General features: G+C 47.0%; 1 long non-coding RNA gene across 1 annotated transcript; it reads right to left on the bottom strand.

Annotated features, from left to right (window-relative positions):
* Positions 1–5,779: 5,779 nt before the first annotated feature.
* Positions 5,780–23,232, bottom strand: LOC146059230 (uncharacterized). Its single transcript, XR_014470193.1, has 3 exons — positions 23,138–23,232; positions 7,294–7,350; positions 5,780–5,988 (listed from the first exon to the last, which is right to left on the bottom strand). It is a non-coding gene; the product is annotated as an uncharacterized LOC146059230 (long non-coding RNA).
* Between the last annotated feature and the right edge of the window lie 599 nt (positions 23,233–23,831).

Here is a 23,831-nt window from a genome sequence, read left to right as displayed (position 1 = left end):
TCAGTGTAACAATGTACATTATGTGATAACTAATGTGGATAGAAGTGAAACCCAAATAAAGTGAATCAAATATATAGCTGGTTATCATTGAATGATGATAGAGTGCTAGGTCGTATACCAGCTGCGCAGGTGCAGCAGCTTTATATACTTGTGCTGATAGTGACAGCATGAAAAACAAAAATGTGAAAGTGAAGAAAAATGCATAAAATAATGGTGAAAAAAGGGCAAAAACACAGTGAAAATAAGCCGAGAAAGTGTAAAGGACTATGAATTGAAAAGGGTTTATATTCTTAGATTGACACTGAAAAAAAACACACGAAAAATACAAGAAAAATGAAATTATAAGTGTGTGTTATACATAGTGAATAACATTAATCACTCAAATGTACAAAAAAGAGAAAGAAGTAAATGAAAACAGCCTGATACGAAAAAATAAATATGAAGAAGAAAAAAATTTTATATAAAAATTTTTGAATTTGGAAGGTTTGTTATGGAGAGTATGAATTAAGAATGGATAACAAAATATCAAACAAAAATGCTGTAATTGATATGCTCATTAAGACCATTGGGTGCAAGGGTACCAAGATAGAAGGTCCACTGACTTTCTTTTTTAAGCAGTTCCTTCATGGTATCTCCACCTCGTATCCCCAGATGTATTTTCTCCAAACAAAAGACACCTATTTTGTGATGTTCTCTGTCGTTCCGATATTGGTGAAAATGTCGAGCCACTGTGGTGATTTGTTTCATGTTGACCAAATCTCTTGACGCGTTCCTTATAGTACCTAAGTGCTCCAGGATCCTGTTTTTGAGCATCCTTGTTGTAATACCAATATATTTTTTCCCACAAGAACAAGTGATACAATACACCACATTAGTTGTTTTGCAATTAAAATAGTCATTAATGTGGTGCAGTTTCCCATATTTGTCCATCACTGATGTAGTCGGGGTCACAAGGTTGCAGATTTTACATGCACCACATGGGAATGTGCCTTGACATATGGGATTTTTCTTGGGTCTTGGAACAAAGTGGCTTTTAACCAACGCGTCCTTGAGGTTGGGAGATCTCCTCCAACTCATGGATACGGAATCACCTAAATCTGTGGCAAGATCAGGATCAGATTTGAGGATATGCCAATATTTTTGTATGGAGTCTCTCATCTCTCTCCAATTGTTGCAAAAGTCGCCAACAAATCTGGGAGCGCTGTCGACTGATTTTGTTTTCGTTTCAAAGACTAGTTTATCTCTGTCAAGTGCCATTATGGCTGATCTAGATCTTTTAATCAGGCGGTTGCTATAGCCTCGTGCTTTCAAGCGTTGTGTTAGTTCTAAGCTTTGTTTATCATATTCATCTTGACTTGAGCAGTTTCGTTTGAGCCTCAAGAATTCGCCCTTTGGAATGTTCCTAACGGTTGGTGGAAAATGCGAGCTGGAGTTATGAAGGACACTGTTCGTGGCTGTAGGTTTGCGAAATAGTTTAGTCGCAATCTGGTCATCTTCATTGCGGTATATCCGCAGATCCAGGAAGGAAATGGTGTCTCTACTAAATTCATAGGTAAATCTTAAATTTAGTTCATTGTTGTTTAGACGTGTCATGAACTGTGTAAGTTCTTGTTCTGTACCATCCCAGATAAACATGACATCGTCGATGTATCTCAGCCAAACAACGATTTTCTGGGTCAGAACATCTTCATCGTTTTTGAAGACATGTTCCCGCTCCCTCCAATGAGGACCCTGTAGAAAAATCTTGAACAAAGGGGGTCCATTGGAAAAGAAACCTTTATGTGGTTTATGCAGCTATACAAATTTTAAGTTAGGTATGCCTAATTTACCTATATTTTTCCATGGGTTGGTGTATAGTGAACTGTTATTTTACTTTCTGGGGATAACCTCCACACTTACGACTTATACAGTGGTATAGTACAGTAATTATTGTGGATCATTTCGATATATTTCACATTCAGCTTCTAACTAAAAGTGAAGCTTGACTCAAATTGATCCTCCCGTCCCTCATACACATGGATCAGACAGGTTTTGTTAAAGGCCGCAATTCAGCCATAAACATAAGACGGGTGTTGTCCGCGGTGACTATGTCCCAGTGCGCCATGTCGGAAGCGCCAAAAGCCATCCTTTCCCTAGATGCAGAAAAGGCGTTCGACATGGTGCACTGGGACCACCTACAGTATGTCCTGAAACGTTTCGCCTTCCCAACTAGATTTATAGACTTTGTATCAACTATATACAGTAACTCCACCTCACACATAATAACAAATGGCTTGCTATCCCCCCCTTTCCCTATCCTTAGAGGCACGAGACAGGGCTGCCCTCTGTCGCCCCTCCTCTTCGTCCTAGCCCTAGAACCCCTGGCCATCACCCTCCGCAACTCCCCGCTTTTTCAAGGGATAAAGATTCGCCACATTGACCTTAGGGTGTCGTTATTCGCCGACGACATGTTGATATTTCTCTCTCACCCGCAACATGCCATCCCAGTGGTCTTCCAGATTCTGAAGGACTTTGGGAGCTTCTCGGGTTATAAGGTCAATGTGGACAAATCAGAATTATTAATGATAAAAGGACCCCCACCTGTATTCCCAGAGAACGAGGAACTCCACTCCATTAAACAAAAAACGGACCAGATTAAGTACCTGGGAGTCCAGATACCCAAAGACCTGTTAAAGCTAGAACAATGCAACTACCCACCCATCATACATAAAATTACAAAAACTATGCAGGACTGGAAGGACCTACCACTTTCCATGATGGGAAGAGTCGAGGTAGTGAAGACAGTATTACTGCTGCGTTTATTATACCCCCTACAGATGCTCCCGATAAAACCTAAATCCACGGATATAACTGCACTGACCCAAGCTTCATCAAAATTCATATGGCAGGGGAAAAAGCCAAGAATTTCCCAACCAAAGCTAAAATTACTTAAGACCGACGGAGGTTTGGGCCTCACTGATATACAAAACTATTCATGCGCCTTACTCTCCCGATATGCTCTGGGATGGCTGTCAAAAAGCGATGCATTTTCAATATATGACCTAGATTGTGCCCTATTTTTTCCCTTCTCCCCAGGTGCTCTTCTACATTCCGCTCCAAAACTCATCCCCAAACATATACTAAACAACCCCCTATTTAACCCCTTCCTGACAGAGCCAGTTTTTGCGTTCCTGACAGAGCCATTTTTTTCAAATCTGACATGTTTCACTTAAGTGGGGATAACTTTTTTTTGCTTTTACTTATCCCAGTGATTTTGAGATTGTTTTCTCGTGACACATTGTACTTCAAGTTAGTGGTAAATTTGGGTCGATACAGTCTGTGTTTTTTTGTGAAAAATACCAAAATGTCGTGAAAAAATGGAAAATTTAGCAATTTGCAAAATGTCACATTTTCTGCTTGTGAGACAAATAAACATACCACTCAAAATAGTTAATAACTAACAAAGACCATATGTCTACTTTATGTTGCAATCATTATTTCAACCTCCTTTTCATTTTTTTGGACACTAGGAGGCTTCAAATATGAATAGCAAATTCTCAAATTTTCAAGAAAATTTCAAACACTGATTTTTTTAGGGACCAGTTCAGTTCTGATGTGACTTTGAGGGACTTGTATGTGAGACACCCCCATAAATGATGCCATTTCAAAAACTGCACCCCTCACAGTATTCAAAACAGCATTTTGGAAGTTTGTTAACCCTTTAGGTGTTTCACAGGAATTAAAACAAAGTGTAGGTGAAATTTCAAAATTTCTTTTTTTTTGCAGAGTTTCAATTTTAATACGTTTTTCTAACGAACACAGTCGATTTTACTAGAGTAATGTGACTAAAAATTGATTCCCCCAATTCTTTTGTTTTCATAAATATCCTATATGTGGCCCTAGTGTGCACATTGACCAAACCACAGGCTTCATAATAGAAGGAGCACCTACTTGATTTTGGAGCCTCCTTTTTATGAGATTTTTTTTTAGGCACCATGTAGGTTTCTAGGCACCATAAGTGCTAAAAGTTAGGAACCTCCCCCACAAGTCACCCCATTTTGCAAACTACACCCTTCAGGGAATTCATTTAGGGGTATAGTGTACATTTCAAACCCCCAGGGGTTTCACCAATTTTGATACAACTGGGCTGTGAAAATGAAAAAATTAAATTTTTCATTTTCACAGCTCAGTTGTATCAAAATTGGTGAAACCCCTGGGGGTTTGAAATGTACACTATACCCCCTGATGAATTCCCTGAAGGGTGTAGTTTGCAAAATGGGGTCACTTGTGGGGGGGTTCCACTGTATTGGTGCTTCTGGGGTCATTCAACCAGAATCTGTGCTGCAAAATCCAAAAATCACTCCTTCCCTTCTGAGTCCTGCCATGCACCCAACTGGTATTTTTTGGTCACATGTGAGGCATTGCCATACTCGGGAGAAATTGGGGCACAGATTTTGGGGTGCTTTGTCTCCTTCATTCCTTGTGAAAATGAAAAATTTTGAGCCAGATCTGCATTTTTGTGTAAAAAAATGTATATATACGTCTTCGGTCGGGAAGTACCTCCCGACCATGACGTATATATACGTCATATGTCGGGAATATCTGTCTGGAAGCGCATATATATATATATATATATATATATACATACATATACATACATATATATATATATATATATATATATATATACATATATATACACATATATATGTACACATATATATACACATATATATATGTGTATATATATATATATACATATATATGTGTGTATATATATATATATACATATATACACATACATATATGTGTATATATATATATATACACATACACACACATATATATATATATATATATATTTATATATATATATATATTTCACTGCTGCAACACATTTTATTATTTGCTGCTGCTGCTGCAGCTTGCGGGGGGGGTGGGAGGGGGGAAGCGCTGCGTGCGCTGGGGGAGCCGGGTGAGCCTGCTGTTCCGGGCGGCGGAGCTGCCGGGTGAGTGCCGGTGGGTGGGAGGGGGGTGCTGCCGCTCGGTGGTGATCGGTGCTGCACCGATCACCACCGTTTTCTGTGTTACCGAGCGGCTTAGCCGCCGGTAACACAGGAAACGCTGTGATTGGCTGTTCAGATTTGAACAGCCAATCACAGCGATCGCCGACCGGGGGGGGCACCCCTGCCACCCCTGGGCGGCGAGGGGGGATGTCTGCTGTCAGGGACAGCAGACATCTCGTAACTGTCACCGCGTCTATAGACGCGGTGACAGTTAGAAGCCATGACGTACATGTACGTCAAATGTCGGGAAGTACTTCCCGACCATGACGTACATGTACGTCAAATGTCGGGAAGGGGTTAAGGATATTTACAAAACATGGAGGCAAACATGCACTAAAGTAGGACTCAACCCCAACCAGTCCGAATGGATCCCAATCTGGGGCAACCCCATGTTCCCACCGGCCATTAATAGCCCAATCTTCAATCGCATGAAAAATAAGGGTCTCCAGACTATCTCCCAAGTATTTGACCCAGGGGGGAAACTTCTCCCCTTCCCCATGATAAGAGAAAAGTTTGGCCTGTCCCAAAACAGTTTATTCCCGATCATGCAGCTTCATCATTATGTATTATCTATCGCCCCACGATCCCTGGTCAATACCCCTCACACCATACTGCATAGGTGGCTAGAAAAAGTTAATAACGGTTCCTTCAAAGCCAAGTTAATATATGCCGAACTACAGCAACTCAACTCCTCCAATTCCCGTAATAAAACCACCACGGCCTGGCAACGAGACATTCCTTTATTAACATCTGCAGACATTTTTCAACATTTAGACACTTCTTTAAAGACATTACAATCATCCACGCTCCAAGAAATACATTTTAAATTGGTTCATAGGGCATTTATATCACAAAAGCAGCGTAGCCACTTCGACCCAGATGAATCAGGCTGTTGCCCCAAGTGTGGCTTCCATTCAGCATCCCTCGAACATAATTTTTGGTCCTGCGGATACATTAAAAAATTTTGGCACAAAATTATTAACTATGTTAACAAAGCATTTCACTTAAGAGTAAAAATAAACCCAGTGCCATTATTATTTCTAAACTTTGATAGCTGGGACTTACAAGGACCTAGCAAGGAGCTCATCCCTTTCCTCTCCATCTTATTCACTGCAGCAAAAAAGGTCATACTAACCTCATGGATAGACAAACATGTTCCCACCCTGACAGATCTGGAGGGACTAATGCTGAAATACATGGCGTACGACAGGTATAATTCCCACTATCACACCGGCTCACCTACAACAGGCTTTCTAAAGAAATGGGGTCCTTTCATCCACCTTAAATCGGGTGGGTCCCAACCCCAGATATATGAGGCCTTAGAACTGGTAACATAATATACTAGGAAATGAACTTCACTTGCGGTGGGAAAACAAGAGAGGTTGGGAATAGCTTTGTTTTAACCCATTTGTTCTTTCGGTATTAATTGAACTTGTGTGTATTAATTGAATGAGATGTCGATAAATGCGGCCTAAACTCTGCCTATCAACCTGCCCTGATACCTGACTAAATCACGAAGAAAAAACACAAAAACACAGAATGACTTTGGGCCCAGAAAAAGGCGCGCTCTGGAAAAATGGCCCTATCGCGATACATCCCAGATAAAAATGGGAAAAAGAAAAACGTTGAGATACAAACTAAAATGCCATATATTGTTATGTTTTGATATATGTTATTGCACTTACCTCACAGCTATGGGACCCCCCTTAGACTATTTTGCAAAGATGTGGTAGATAACCCTGCATAGATAGACCCCCCCCCCCGTGCATCCCCCCCCTTTTCTTTGCTTATTTTACCCTCCCCCCCCCCCCCCTTTACCCTCACCAATTGTCCCCCCCCCCCCTCCCTACCCCAGTACAACTGGAAGAAACAATCTAATCCGTGGAACCACAAGAAAGCTGGTCCCCCCCCCCCAACACTCGGTACACTCTCTTCCTCTCACCCCTTCAACCCTCTCCCCCCCCCCTCACCCCAATTGAGATCCCTCCCATTTCTCCCCACCCTATACCCCTCCCCCAGTTAAGATACAACTCTCGCAGGGATACAGAATGCGACTACACCCCCCTTATGCTATGGCAGAGGGGAGACACGAACGGAGCACAAAGCGATAGGGTCAATAGACCATAAGGCTAGACCCCGAACAACCCAAGTTAACTATTTCACAAAAACTCCCAGCCTTGAAACTGGGAACCCGGTAGTCACAGCCTATACTCAAAATCTAAAACCCCTTGGGGTTTACAATGCTTACCACGTGTGCTTGTTCGGTGACCCTGATGTTATGATTTTGCTGTTACCTTGTTTGCACCTGTATCAACAATTGAGATGTGAACCTGTTAATTTTGTCAATCTTGTATCTTGCATTTTGAAAAAAACAATAAATACGTATTTAAAAAAAAAAAAAAGTGAAGCTTGTGCAGCAGTAAAAAATCCCATTTCCCCTTTTACACCCTAAATACTAGGATAGAGAACTAGATAAGATATACTACACCTATCTCACATGAAAGATACCTTTATAAACATTTGATGCTCAAAAGATAGGGGGTTGATTTCTTCTGAGTGGCATAAATAAGAAGGACTTTGCATCTCATCGTTTATTCTCACCATATGTTAATGTGAGCGCTTTCTATACTATGTAATGTTTTTTGTGTTGTTATTATATGTAGGTTGACACTGACATCCCCTTCTTGATGATTATACTTTTACTACAGAATGCGTTCATTTCCTGTGTCATTATTAAATACCGGTACTGTAGTGCTTGTATGTTTTATGTGTGCCAAGGATCAGCACCGCGCACCCTCCACCCATCCAGAGAGTTGTGTATATAGATGGGTCTGGTTCAATGGATCTACAGTAAAAACACAGTTGACCTCAAATGGTCTATTTGTTAAACATCATATCAGCAGATGTGTGACCTTAGCATGTAAATTGATGTACTTATACTTCTACATAACCTTATCTAAAATAAAGACTCGGAGACATGGATTTGGCAGAACTTGTTAGCTGAGTTTATTTAAACTTTAAACTAATTTTGAAGTTTATTTATTTTAATGGTTAATTTATGGTGGCCAGAAAGAACGGCTAAAACTTATTAAGCTCCACCCCCCAAACTAACTTGCGTAAATCAGCCTAACTCAGAAAACGGTATCCACTCAACCTACAACATTGAATACCCACCCATCCGGGTGGGTTCGCAGTCCCCGGGCGGGTAATCCAGCGAAAAGGCCTAAGCCAACGAGAGGCGAGCGCACCGAAAAACAAGCCAATTCCGCAACTACCAAAACTTGATAACTAATCTAAAATCTATGAACTTGCCGTTCTTTCCCGCCAAAGCGGGGCTCCGGTCCCGGAGACCCCGCCCCGCCACCATACTATTGAACCGAAGCTACCACGATCAGCAGATCCTCCACAAATATTCGCAAACCCGCCTTGACAAGATGTATCCCGTCAGGCCTATAAAGCTGGTGAAACCTGAATCTAATCCTCTCATGTGGCACTACAGCACCACCAGCCTGTAGAACCCAACGAGCCACAGCTGTGTTCAGCTTTTTCCTGGCTTCGTCAATCGCACGACAGTCCCTGGCACCTCTCCAATACAGGCGGGGAACTATAAATGACCATATCAGGGTGCAAGTGGGCCATGCGGCCTTAATGGCGGCCAGATCTCCCAGGATCAGGGCCCTTAACTCCAATTGTGACATCTTTCCCATATCATTGCCGCCCAAATGAAGTACCAACACTTCTGGCAGGCCAAAGTTCTTCACCTTCATGAGAAGAAAAGCCCTTAGCTCGCGCCAGGACATTCCTCTAACTCCAAGCCAACGCACACGCTGGCAGCCAACCACCACCGGACCTTCACCTGACTCCATGAGCCTGCCTGCCCAATAGACAAATGAATGACCTACCACCCACACCCTCACGTTGTCGAAGCCCACACCTGAAGAAAAAATGGATAAGATGGATTAATATGGATTCTTTAAAGGACAGGAAAGAACATTTTAAGGGAGGATCTGCCAAAAGAAAAAATTTGTTTGGTGCACAATTTGGTGCGGTAGCACTGCTTCAATAGCAATTGAAGCCACTCCTAGACACAATAGGTAAGAAAACAAACATAGGGAGGGAAAGGTAGTGGAAGGGTATCGGAAAGAAAGGGATTACTCGGCCGGAGGAAAAAACGTCTGAACCTGCTGAGGGACTCTTAATTAAAGCCAGATTAGCCGAATTAATAAGCCGAATTCAGTCCGTCAGATCAGGCAAAAAAGCGTGAAAACTCCGGACGCTGGCCCAACAACAGAGCGTAGCTAATCCCCGAGTAGGAAACAGGCGGGCTGGGGTAACATAGGAATACAACCAAACAGCTGGAAACCAAACACACACAGACTAGCAGGGCAGGAGATGCGGACGTATGTACTTCCTATAACTCGCAGAGCGCCATCTACCCAATGCTTTGATGTCTCTAGCTTGCCAACCTGCCCTAGCCGCTGATGTTGCCGCACCTATTCTAAAGGAGTGGGTGCCAAAATCCCCTGCTGCCAAGCCCAAGCTCTCCAAACAATGCCTCATCATCCAATCAAATTGGTACCTGGTCAAAGGTAGCCCATCATAGTGCAACAGCCAAGACCCATCAGAATCCGGCCGCACTAGCTCGTATTGCCCTGCTAAAGCTACCGGGCAGATAGATACCGGCAAAACAGGAGGCATTGACACCCACTTTCCCTTTGCCAACTGATCTGTTTTTGAGCGCCGAATCCTGCACCAAAGCGCCTGCCTCTCTATCCGTATGTCCGATGCCAGCAATTGAGAATCCCTATGCTTAGAAGGAGCAACCAGTTCAAGTATTCTAAAAGCCCCATGAAATGCAACTGAAAAAGCCAAACGAAATAACAGAGTCTCGAACGCGGACTCAGCATGGCAAGCTATTTTATCTAATAAGGAAGGGAGAATTGAAGCATCGATGGGACGCCTGCTGTCGGGGGCCACCGGGGCTCTACGCAACCACCCTCTCATAGCTCTACGCACCAAGAAGCCTTTGGTAAAGTCAGGAAGCCCTTTTAGCTGCGCAAAAAAGGCTATTCCTGCCAGATAACTAACTGCTACCGCCCTGGATTTGCCTGAGTTGTAAAGTTTCCAGAGAAAAGATAGCAGAAGTTTCTGCCTCCGCCTACCTGGCTGCGCAGACCCTCCGGAGAAAGCTTCCCATTCTGACCAAGCCTGGCGGTACCTCCTAAGCGTAGCCGGCGCTACCGACAGTTCCGCTAGCCCCTCCATTCCGGCCTGATGACCTGCCAAACATAAGGAGGGCACGAAACCCCGAAAGCATCAGCCCCCGGCACTAGCTTACGAAAACGCTCCCACTGAAACCGGGAAAGCGCATCAGCAACCTCGTTCTGAACACCAGGAACATGCCTCGCCTTAAACAAGATATTGAACCGCAAACACTGTAGCGACAGCTGCCCCAGGATCCTCAGCACCAGAATAGATTTAGCCTTCTGGTTATTAATTGCGTGGACAACGCTAAAGTTGTCACACCAAAAAAGTACGCTGCGATTCGCCAAGCAAGGCCCCCAAATCTCAATTGCCACCATGATCGGGAAAAGCTCAAGAAGCAGCATATCTCTGTTAAGGCCCTCTCTCAACCAATCCTCAGGCCAAGCCTCTGCGCACCATCTCCCATCTAGGTAGCACCCAAATCCTGTGGAACCCGCAGCGTCAGTGAAGAGTTGCAACCTGGAGCTATCCACCACCGGAGCCAACCAAATGCGAATGCCATTGAAATCCTCTAAAAACGAGGACCATATGACAAGGTCACGCTTGATCTCAGTTGACAGGCGCACAAAATGGTGAGCTCTTTTAACTCCAGCAGTGGATCGCTCCAACTTGCGACAAAACAGCCGTCCCATTGGTATAACTCTGCAAGCAAAGTTAAGCTGGCCCAGAAGGGACTGCGCCTGACGCAGTGTCACCTTGCGAGACCCCTTGCACTGCGCGATGGCCTCCTTCAGCCTCTCCACCTTGTCTGGAGGTAAACAACAACAGCCTTCGACCGTGTCAATCTGTATCCCCAAGAAAGACAGGCAGGTAGTGGGGCCCTCAGTCTTTTCCTCAGCAATGGGCACACCAAATTTAGCAAAAATGTCCCGTAAGCTGAGTAAGATGCACTCACATTGATCGGAGCCTGCAGGTCCTACGCAGAGAAAGTCGTCGAGATAATGAGCGATCCCGCTCACACCCGAGGACCTCTCCACGCACCAATGCAAAAAGGTACTGAACCTCTCAAAGAAAGCACAGGAAACTGAACACCCCATCGGCCAACATTTGTCAATGAAGTATTCATCCCCCATGCGGAAGCCCATGTACCTAAAAGCATTGGGATGTAACGGCAAAAGGCGAAATGCCGATTCAATGTCAATTTTGGCCAAAAGAGCTCCTGGACCATAGGACCGGACCATCGCGAGTGCATCATCAAAGGACTGGTAATTTACTGAACAGCATTCAAATGGAATGGCATCGTTAACTGAAAATCCAACCGGATAGGATAGGTGTTGGATTAGCCTGAACTTACCCGGATCCTTTTTTGGCACCACACCGACAGGTGAAATGATCATGTCAGCAATCGGAGGTGACAAAAAGGGGCCCGCCATGCGACCCAAGTGTACCTCTTTCATGACCTTCTCCCTTAAAACTGAAGAGTGGGATCTTGCCGATTGTAGATTCCTAAACGCCCCCCCTTTAACTTCCCCCTTAACTGGCAAACTGAAACCAACAGAAAAACCTTTTAACAAAAACTCTGCAGCTTCCCTGTCAGGATAACCTTGAAGCCATGGGGACATGGCCTTAACACAAACTGGTGTCGCTGCCCTAGCGAGCAGAGCCTGAGGAGGGAGGTCTATTGGAAGTCGCGGGACCCGCCCCTCTGGAGGGGCGGCCCCCCCGAAAGCAGCTGGACGACGGGTGACTGCCAGAACAAGTGATGCATATATGCTTGTAGCGGCAACGCTGACCCATATTGCAGTAGGAATTGTTAAAAGCAAAACATTTCCCTCTAGATGACCCCGGAGCAAATGATCTACCCCCCGGTGTAAAACGCTTAGCCGCCGAGCTATCCGTGATGGCCCTCTGAGGCGCATTGCTCGGGGGTGCCGCAGGCGCCGCAGGCCGACCACTATCAGTCACTTCTGAGTGAACCCTGGCAACCTCCATCCAAACCTCCACATCTTTACAGCCAAAATCTATTATGTGTAAGCAATCTTGCTTGCGCCTAAACTGCTCATCATACTTCCTCCAGGCAATCCCACCGTACCTTCTGTACATATCATGGACCATATGAATATAGCGAATAATGTTCATATGCTTCTCTGGCCTATCCTCCAAATAGCATGCCGCAAATACACAGAAACCGGATAACCAGTTATCATAGGACCTGAAAGCTTCAGAACCTACACCCCCTTTCGCCTTTGCAGCCTTATGGGCTTTCTTGGCCTCATCTGTCAAACTGAATAAATCCACAAAGTCGCCCTTCTGGATTTTCTTCCGACAGCTTTCCCTAAGACCACGGAGGACTGCAGTATAATCGCAGTGCACCACACTAGGCAGATTCCTACGCTTCCTTTCCCTCTTGGAAATTGAAGCTAGGCGCTTGCGCTTGTCACCCTTTCTACGCTTCCCCGCCTCCTTTTTAGCATACTTAGCTGCCCTCTTACGGGCTTTAGCGGCACTACCCGCATCAGACCCCCCAGGGGAAGAAGAGGAGGAAGAGGAGGAGTAGCGCGAGGAATGGGAGCCCCCAGAGGATGAGCCTGAACTTGACCCCCCTTCACCATCTGATGAACCATCACCTGAAGTTCCAGCCTGCTCCTCCCACGTATCATCATCATCATCATCGTCGTCGACGTCCGTGTCCACTAAGTCGACTGTCACTTCCTTCTTTCTTCTACTCCGACCTGTAGTCTCACCACCTGTGGGAACACAAGAAGGGGGCATCGGGGACCGCGAGCGCCTATTGCGCTTGGGCTGTCTGCTTGACGTACCAGGTCCAGACTCCACAAACCCGCTCTCATCCTCAGCCACTACAGGAGTATGCACACGACCAAAAGCCCTCACAAACTCAGAGCAGCCTGGTATAGGCTCAAACACATTCTGGCCGCTGCTACCCGCACCCCCTTCACCATCAGGCCTACCCTCCAATAAGGGAGCAAGGGCACCGGCCATTGAGGACAATGCTGCAGAGAGCAAAGCAGGGTCAAAAGAGGCAGAGGATGCACCCCCGCCATAGGCCTCAGCAGCTGAAGCAGCCCCGTGGCGGCCGCCGCGGTTTGATGCTCTCCCCCTTGCCTGCCTCCGCCCCGCTGCCCCAGCAGCTCTATCATCCCCTGATGGCACCGGCTCCTGTCTTTCCCATAATGGCTTATAGCCATACAAGGGGGTTTCCGGGTCAGGAGCAGGCTCCACAGGCAAATCCTCCTCATGCTGCGAATGTCCCTGCCTGACGCCAGCTCTCCCTGACACTGCAGCCCTGTTGCCAGCACCACCACGCCCCCTTTCACTCGCAGGCCTAGCCGCCATTACGCCGCGCTGACGCGACTCCTCCGCGGCTAATGGCCGCCTCCCGCCTCCGACACCGCCAGCAGGCGTCCCAGCCGGAGCAGAAGCCCCAGTATCACGCCGGGCACCTCTCGGGTAACCGCGCCCGCCGCGTGACGCGGCCGCGCCGCGACCTCTCCCAGCCCTACGCGCCGCCGGCACAGCAGCCGCCATCCTCCCTCTCTGACCAGCGACCGCCGTCCGACCGCGAGCAGGGATCAAAGCGGCATCAGCGGCCGCCTCCGCATCCACCGGAGCCTCACTCCCAGCAGGGCCTTCACCCACATCAGACGCAAAACGAGCAGGCAGCCTTGCAGCGCGCCTGGGACGCTGGGGAGCTGGCCTAGACATGGCAACAGGTACAAGCAGTGTCACAATTTCACTGAAATCACCCCTCAAACACCTCACAAACCCCAGCTAATAACAACAGCACACTCCTCTCCAAACTATACCTCAAACTTCCCACAAAAACCCTATGCAATACCACAGAATTCTCACAGAAAAAACAAGCACAACCACTCACCTCAAATTTTTCTGAGAAGAGAGGGAGACTCCTCCCCCTGCATCCCATATTAACCCAGCTAAGCTGCCACAAGCCATGCCCCTATTGGCCACTCCGAGTCACATGCTTACCCTAGGCCCACACCCAGCTTCATCATGTTTAATACACTACATGGCTATGCAGCCATTTCGTTGTCCTTCCACTTATTTGCTTCAACAAAACCTCTTCACTGCCAACCTCTTTGTTGTGTCGACCATTCATATATGTTGAACCTGTCAACCATGTTCCTGTTGACCATATGAGTTCGAACTATTGACTGTTGACCTAATTTAGGTTGACCTACAGGAAATGATCGAAACCCACTCAGATGTCCGATGCGTCAAACAATGATTGTGATCTTAATGTGATAATGCATCTTCAGTTGCAGCAACGGGTCACAGAAGCTGGCAGCGGGCATCTTTTTACATAAGATGTAGCCACTCTCATTGTGGCCCCCGCTGCCAGGTTCTCCAGGCTACCCATTAATAGAAACCTACTGACCATGGGTGCGACCACGACACACGGGCACGCCGTCATGTGTGTGCGTCATGGCATATCTGTCGCACATACGCCAAAATTGAGCCACTGTATATAAAAAGGCTCCTGGTTCCATAGCCAGACCTTCCAAGAGGATTGCTTTTGGTGAAGCTAATTAGTGCTCATTAAGAAGTAATTAAACACTTGGTATTATGAATGAGTTTAATAACATTGGAAAATATTGACACTAAACAGAAGATGTCAGGAGAGGGAAGACTCTGCTAGAGAGTACAGAGAGACTTCTCGTTTAGATGTATTTATGTATAATTAAATTAAACAGCGCTTGTGACAAGTAATTAATGGCAAATTCTGTAACCTTTTCTGTCAGCATGCCCCTCGTTATTTTTACTGTGTCTTATTATTTCCGTGTGCCATCAGGCTTCTTACATTCATAATAAATTAATACAGTAATGTTTAAAATATTACATTTAAAGTGTTCCTTATATTCACTGTAGTTAATGATGAGCTGCTTTCCTGGCATGAATTTAATTGTATTACTTCTGGGTGTCTGGTGGATGACTGATGGATTTTAAAGCATACTGTAGTTACTGCAGTTTATACTGTAGCTGCCAACTTTCTGGTTGCCACAATGGCACAGCAACGGGAGATGCAGGTGGCGTGGCTTGGCATACGCCGGGAAAGGGCGTGCCACAACAGAAGAGGCCACATGACTCTTTATAGTGCCATGATTATCAGCATGGTACAGCAGGGAGGCGTGGCTACGATTATGCAATTCAGCGCATATCAGGTTATCGGCCAATCAATCAGCTACTGTCAAGAAGCTGCTTGGTTGCTTTGGGGAATTTCTTCACCATGGGGGAGATGTATCAAAACTTGTAAATATAAAGTAGAGAGAGTTCAACGACCAACCAATCAGCTTCTAAAGTTCTAACTGTGATTTTTTAATAGCCTGTAAAATTATACAGACACTGATTCGTTGGTACTTTGGGCGGAATGAACAACGCATCTCATTTTAAATGTAATTAATCTTTTCACTGTGCGCAAAGTGGCATAATGACGCTGGTATGCACCAACAATAGCGTCAGGGATCCCCGTGACTATCAGCCCTCGCGGAACACTGATCAGTGGACTCTAGAGAGTTGAGTATATGTTTTTTTTTTTTTAGAAAGAAGTGAATGCCTAGGTAGGGGTTTTGCATGTGAGACCTATGAATTCACCAGCGTTATTATCCCAGGGCTCACTGCCGGTTTTTTTCACCGTTTTTTTTTTGGCCAGATCACATTTCTCCTTATAAGTATCAGAAATACATTCTGGTTACAAAAATAAAATAAAATAGATATGAATTAAAAGGTTTGGATCAGTTTTTCAGGAAATCCGCTCCGGAAGCCCATTAATGCATTCAGGTTAATGCATTAAAACAATGGTAAAACGGTGTGAAAATATCCTTTAGTAAAAATAATAATAGCAAATTGGCTGCTCAGTCACTTATTTCCATGGATAGCAATCGTGGAAATCATCTCCTCTCTATGTTGGACTATAGGTGACCTTGGCTACGGTGCACTTCCTACATAAAACCTTTTACCATTTTTACTAATGCACTGACAGCATCAAAACATCGTTCATTTCTGTACTGCCATTGTCATTAGCTACCTAGCAGTATACAACACAGGCATTTTTGTATCAGTTAATGTGAATTCTACCACTTAATGAAGCATAATATTTATGTGGCTTGTCGTTACCACCATTACCTAGAGAGTCTTATGCTGTAAATAGACACTGGCCCTTGTTCTGATTGAGTCGGACGGCTCTGAGTGTGGTCGGACGGCCGATGTTTGGTATTTGCGCATGTGCAGAGGCGTATCTGCGCATGTGTGAATGCCTTGCACGCAGAGGCGTAGGGAGGGCGGAGCCACCGGAGCACACGCTCCGGGCGCAGTTGGGGCGCAGGGCGCCGTCCCCCCTCCGCAAATGAGGTGAAGTCCTGCTGCCCTGTAATAATTAATGTCACACACGCAGGGCAGCATGCGCCGGCGGCTGCCCTGCCTGGCGCCTGCCCCTGTCTGCCCTGCTCACCTGGTCCCGGCCTGCCACCGCGACGTGATGGGGTCACGTCACGTGACTCACTGCTCAAGTCCCTATCCAAGCTGCTGCTGCTGCTCGGGCCGGCTCCCGGGCAGCGCTGAGCAGCAAAAATAAGAATAAGGAAGACTCCACTCCTCCCAGTCCCCTGCCTCTACAGAGGAATGTCTGTGCTGTGCGCTCCTCAAGGTGGTTTTTCTCATTTTTTTTTTTTAAATAAAGATATAGAATTAAGGGAATAATCATGGGGTCTGGGGGTTTGGTGGGGTCCGGGGGGGGCGGGGGGGGGGGGATCTCTCTGGTTTATGCTGCCACCCTGCTCTTCTCAAGGTGGATTTTAGTTTTTTACTAAAGATAAATAATTATGGGAATAATCATGGGGTTTAGGGGATTTGTCGGGGAGGGGGGGGTGAATCTCTCTTATATGTGTCTTATATAGCGCAGCAGTTTCCTTTACAGTGTCTTATATAGCGCAGCAGATTCCGTTACAGTGTCTTATATAGCGCAGCAGATTCCATTACAGGGTCTTATATAGCGCAGCAGATTCTGTTACAGTGTCTTATATAGCGCAGCAGATTCCGTTACAGTGTCTTATATAGCGCAGCAGATTCCGTTACAGTGTCTTATATAGCGCAGCAGATTCCGTTACAGCGTCTTATATAGCGCAGCAGATTCCGTTACAGCGTCTTGTATAGCGCAGCAGATTAAGTTACAGTGTCTTATATAGCGCAGCAGATTACGTTTCAGCGTCTTATATAGCGCAGCAGATTACGTTACAGCGTCTTATATAGCGCAGCAGATTCCGTTACAGTGTCTTATATAGCGCAGCAGATTCCATTACAGTGTCTTATATAGCGCAGTATATTCTGTTACAGCGTCTTATATAGCGCAGCAGATTAAGTTACAGTGTCTTATATAGCGCAGCAGTTTCCTTTACAGTGTCTTATATAGCGCAGCAGATTCCGTTACAGTGTCTTATATAGCGCAGCAGATTCCATTACAGGGTCTTATATAGCGCAGCAGATTCCGTTACAGTGTCTTATATAGCGCAGCAGATTCCATTACAGTGTCTTATATAGCGCAGCAGATTCCGTTACAGCGTCTTGTATAGCGCAGCAGATTAAGTTACAGTGTCTTATATAGAACAGCAGATTCCGTTACAGTGTCTTATATAGCGCAGCAGATTCCGTTACAGTGTATTATATAGCGCAGCAGATTCCGTTACAGTGTATTATATAGCGCAGCAGATTCTGTTACAGTCTTATATAGCGCAGCAGATTCCGTTACAGAGTCTTATATAGCGCAGCAGATTCCATTACAGCGTCTTATATAGCGCAGCAGATTCCATTACAGCGTCTTATATAGCGCAGCAGATTCCATTACAGCGTCTTATATAGCGCAGCAGATTCTGCCACAGCGTCATATATTTCAAATGTAACATGCCAACATATGTTAGCCACGCCCCCAATTCATTACCGGGGGGGGGGGGGCGCGAAATATGACCTTGCTCCGGGCACCGTAGCACCTAGCTACACCGCTGCTTGCACGTCCGAACACGGAGTGAGGTCCGTGCAGAAAACGATCGTACGGAACCATCCAAGCAGGGGGTGGAGAGGGGCGTGAAGGGCTGTTTGGGCTCATTGCCATATGCGTACGCCCCGCGTTTCATGGGCGTTCCCATGAAAATGCTGGGCGTACGTATGGTAATGCGGCTGTGACGCACGTGTGGGGGGTGGACAGCTGACATAGCCGGATGCCAGCTGCCCGCCCATATCCCTGCTTTCATATGAAAACATGTCCGAGTGGTTTGGAGCACTCGGTGCTGCCGGACCGCTCGGTCCATCATTCGATGGTCGGCTACCATCGGAGGATGGGGGAGGTTCCCACAGATTGGGGAGGTGTTCACATGAAACATCCACACGCGGTCCGTACGCTCGGCATCTTACCGCATTCGGACGGTGTGAGCGATCCGTACGGTAGGCGGGGCTAAGAACACTCGGTTCCTGTCCGAAATACGCATCCGTCCACATCAACTAGAATAAGGGCCAGTGTGTGATAGCAGTCGGTGAACCAGCGGCAGATCTAGACTTTACATTTAAGGTGGGTGATTTAAGAATTATTACGGACTCCTCCCCTTTCTACTTATTACTCCTCCCACTTTAAGATTGGTCCCTTGCATTTATTGTTTATATAGCATACATACGGTTTTGCAGAGACTATTTGGCCAATCACATCACTCCCTGCCCCAGTGCAGCTTACACTCTATGGGCCTGATTCAGGTTTCTCGGAGCGCCCCCCCCCCCCCACATGCACATACAACTTCACACTAGTAGGCTTTCTCCATCATAATATTGTCCAGGCATCTTCCATCATTATATACTCCCAGCATAACCCTTGTAATAATGTGATCCAGGAAACCTCAGAAAAATATATCACAAATCCACAACCCATAATAATATGATCAACACCATGGGTAAAATGTGCTCCACCCCCTCATAATAATATGCACCATACATACCAGCTTCCCCAATAGTAATATGCTCCCAGACCCCTCCCACTCCCACAGATAACCCCACCACCTCTGTTAATATGTTCCAGACCGACCCTTGTTAAATGGGTCTGCATAAACTAGTCCTGATGCTGGTTCTCCGACCCCCTGCCTGTTTACATCCTGCTATCTAGCCACCACCCACTTGCTTGCACCTCTTGTAATCTGTCTTTCTCCCCTTCCTACTAGATTGTAAGCTCCTCTGATCAGGGCCCTCTTCCCTCCTGTTGTCAAAGCCCTCTTCTCTTCACATGTCACTCACAGCTCTCCTATACTCCAACACTCAGTTACCATCTTCGTCCGCATACTCATCTCCATCATTGGCCTCAAGCCTCTAGTTGTATGTTGATTGAGTCCTCACTACTTATATTTAAGCTGTAATGTGTATTGATCTGTGGCGCTCTTTATTTGTACTCTGTTTTTGTTATTTATTCAATGTTATGCCAAGTTTTGTCTCCCTGTACTGTTCCTCTGTACGGCGCTGCGAAACACTTGTGGCGCCTTATAAATAAATAAAATTATAAGGTACTTGTTTCCTAGAACGGCCACAATCGTGAGTGATCGTGGCTCTTAATTAAGGGACACGATCCTCACGATGTGGCCGATTTTTTACACTTTTTTCACTTTGATTGACAGAAATCGGGTCAATCGGTCGGTCGCGACCAATTAAAATCGGCCGCGATGCGACCGACCGATTGACCCGATTTTTCCATAGACTTCAATGTTAAAAAATCTTTTAACATTGAAATCGGGAGGATCTTGTCGGTCTTGTGCCATTATAATGGCACAAGATGAGATGGACTTGATTAAGTCCATCTCACATAGGGAAAAATGTTAAAAAAGGTGAAATGGGCCAATATGACCCATTTCACATTTTTTATGTGCCCGCCATGACCCCACGATAGACGTCAACCCGAAGCGTGGCGAGCGCAGCGAGCCCGCGAGGGGCGGCGGTGCGCGTCCTCCGACCTTTTCATTCCCCTACTATCCACTAGGGCGTGGAGTGAGAATAGAATAGTGTGGCGAGCGCAGCGAGCCACCGAGCCCGAAGCGTGGCGAGCGCAGCGAGCCCCGCGAGGGGACGCGTATACCTGTGAAGTTAGACGCGTCCCCTCGCGGGGCTCGCTGCGCTCGCCACGCTTCGGGCTCGGTGGCTCGCTGCGCTCGCCACACTATTCTATTCTCACTCCACGCCCTAGTGGATAGTAGGGGAATGAAAAGGTCGGAGGACGCGCACCGCCGCCCCTCGCGGGCTCGCTGCGCTCGCCACGCTTCGGGTTGACGTCTATCGTGGGGTCTAGCCCACTTAGTAACATTTGTGGGGGCAATTGAAAATAATCAGGTGAAAAAAAAAAAAAATCGGGTGAAAAATCGGTCGATCGGATCGGTCGCATCGTATGCGACCAAATCGCATGCGATGCGATCGATCCGATTTTTTATCTTACGACCACAACGATCTAAATCGTTGTGGCCGTTCTAGGAAACAAGTACCAATTATAATAATAATAATGCTCCCATACAGGGACAGTCTGTATGGCAGCATGCGGACGGGACAACGACGCAGATGCACAGTGATCAGCTGCTGCTCCTCCTCTCTGTTCGCCAAACTTTACCCATAGCTGCTGCTGTTGCCAATTCCCCATGCTTCTCCTCCACTCCCCGCCCCGCTTCTCAGTCCTACTCCCTCCGAGATTTATGTGGCTTTTTTTTCCTCTTTTGCTACAGTAGTTCTAACCATAAGTCTGGGGAGGAGTTAGGCCTTGAAGGGGGGGGGTGTCAAGATTAAACAGTAATCCACCCCCCCCCCACCCCCTCCCCAGAGGAAAAGTCTAGATCCGCCCCTGCACGCAACCGCGTGAAGCTGGCCCGGCCATTTCTGCCTGTGCGCGCCGCGTAATTTTACTCCATCCACAGCACACCCCAGTCAGTGTGTGTGTGTGTGTGTGTGTGTGGGGGGGGGGACGACACCCCAGTCAGTGTCTGCCTGACAGTCTACTGAGGCACCCTCCGCTGCCAGCCCCAGCCCCACCACTGTGAACTACAGTGCAGTGCTACCTCTAGCCCTGTGTGGGCCACCTGTGGCTGCCCACCTGCTCTAGCAGGTCCTAGGCTCTGGTCCTGCCCTCAACAGGAACCCTCTCTGCTGCTCCTTTTTCCCTGGCATCAAGCATGAAGGCCTTGGCATCGAGCAAAGAAACCCTAGCAATTAACATGTAGGTAAGCCTACTGTAAGTACCTTGTCGGGATTTTAAATGTCGGGATTTTGTTCTTGTCGAGATTTTAAATGTCGGGATTTTGACCTTGTCGGGATTTTGTCCTTGTCGGTATTTTGACCCAGTCGGGATTTTGACCCTGTTGGAGTTTTGACCGTCGCGATTTTGACTGTATCCCAAATAAGCTAGTTAAATAAGCTAGACAGCTAGCCATGCTAGACAGCGTCGGCAGAGACCTGTATAAGCAGGGACAATACAGGAGCCGCACATTGCAGCAGCAACACTGATACTAATTATTAAACCTTATAGAGTCAATCTGGCAGCCGCATATGACGGCAGGAGTATAAATCTGTCTAAACTATTATTATTTAACAGATTAAGCTAGTTCTCCGCGTGCTTGACACAATTATAATTAGTGGTGGTGAATGCCGGTATATACAGGGCCGGTGCAAGGCAGTTTGGCACCCTAGGCAAAACTTCTAATAATGCGCCCCCCCCTACCCAGTTTCGTTATTCGTTAGGAATAAAGTATATATATATATATATATATATATATATATGTTTCTGTGCGGGCACCCGATGCGCAGCAATGTACTTCAAAGTATCCCTCACACACCTGTACCCCTGTCCTGCACGCTGCTGTTTCCCTTACTCACATGTGCCCAGGCCCTGCACCCAGCCTCATCCCTAACACATGTTCCCAGCCCTGCACCTCCACCAAACCACATGTTCCATCCCCAGCCCTGCAACACACATGTCCCCCAGCCCTGCACTTTACCCAACACACATGTTCCCCAGCCCTGCACCTCACCCAAAACACATGTTCCCCAGCCCTGCACCTCCCCCAAAACACGTTCCCCAGCCCTGCAACACACGTCCCCCAGCCCTGCACCTCACCCAAAACACATGTTCCCCAGCCCTGCACCTCCCCCAAAACACGTTCCCCAGCCCTGCAACATACATGTCACCCAGACCTGCACTTTACCCAAGACACATGTTCCCCAGCCCTGCACCTCACCCAAAACACATGTTCCCAGCCCTGCACCTCCCCCAAAACACGTTCCCCAGCCCTGCAACATACATGTCACCCAGACCTGCACTTTACCCAACACACATGTTCCCCAGCCCTGCACCTCACCCAAAACACATGTTCCCCAGCCCTGCACCTCCCCCAAAACACGTTCCCCAGCACTGCAACACACATGTCACCCAGACCTGCACTTTACCCAACACACATGTTCTCCAGCCCTGGACCTCCCCCAAAACACATGTCCCCCAGCCCTGCACTTCACCCAACACACATGTCCCCCAGCCCTGCACTTCAACCAACACACATGTTCCCTAGCCCTGCACCTCCCCCAACTCACATGTCTCCCAGCCCTGCACCTCCCCCAAATCACATGTCCCCCAGAGCTGCAACACACATGTCCCCAGCCCTGCACTTCAACCAACACACATGTTCCCCAGCCCTGCACCTCCCCCAACTCACATGTCTCCCAGCCCTGCACCTCCCCCAAATCACATGTTCCCCAGAGCTGCAACACACATGTCCCCAGCCCTGCACTTTCCCCAACTCACATGTAAAACCATCCCTGCACCTCCCCTCCCTCAGATACATAAAGTATGTGCCAGTCACCTTTGCTGTATGTCTGGATGATCTGGCTGCTGGCAGGATCGGATCTTGTGCTGGAGGGGGCGGAGCTACCAGACAATCTCTGTGAAGAGCAGCAGCAGGAAGCAGAAGAGCAGGGACACAACCACAAGCCTCATAACTGCCGGCTGCTGCTGGAAGCTGAGCCCAGCAATCACCCACAGAATGCAGTACCTGCTCCCAGGCCTGGGTAACAGCATTCCAATGTGCAAAATGTGCTGGGGGAAGTGTCAGACTCCCCTACAACGCACGAAGTCCAGTAAAATACTTAATTTACATGATCGTGGTACTGGGGCGCCCTCTAGTGGCCAGCGCCCTAGGCAGCTGCCTAAAGCTGCCTAGTGGTAGCTCCGGCCCTGGGTATATATATGTACCTTGCATAACTGACATACCTGCAATACTAACCCGCTAGCCGCACCAGACAGCAGCGGTGGAGACTTGTATAAGCAGGGATAACACGGGGACTAATTATTAAACCCATAGGGTCAATCTGACAGCCGCATATGACGGCAGGAATATAAATCTGTCTGAATCACTATTACATAACAGATTAATATACATATCTCTCCGTGTGCCTGGCACAAGTAAACATATGAAAACACTCCAGAACCATTCTCTCCATTTGTCTGTTTATTTACCTCGACTGAAAACTATGATCAATAGTGCTAATAAAGGGGTG

The sequence above is a fragment of the Crinia signifera genome, chromosome 2, assembly GCF_055691185.1.
Source record: "Crinia signifera chromosome 2, ASM5569118v1, whole genome shotgun sequence".
NCBI classification, from domain to species: Eukaryota; Metazoa; Chordata; class Amphibia; order Anura; family Myobatrachidae; genus Crinia; species Crinia signifera.
Note: the sequence above shows the minus strand (reverse complement) of the source record. Positions and strands in the feature narration are given on the sequence as shown.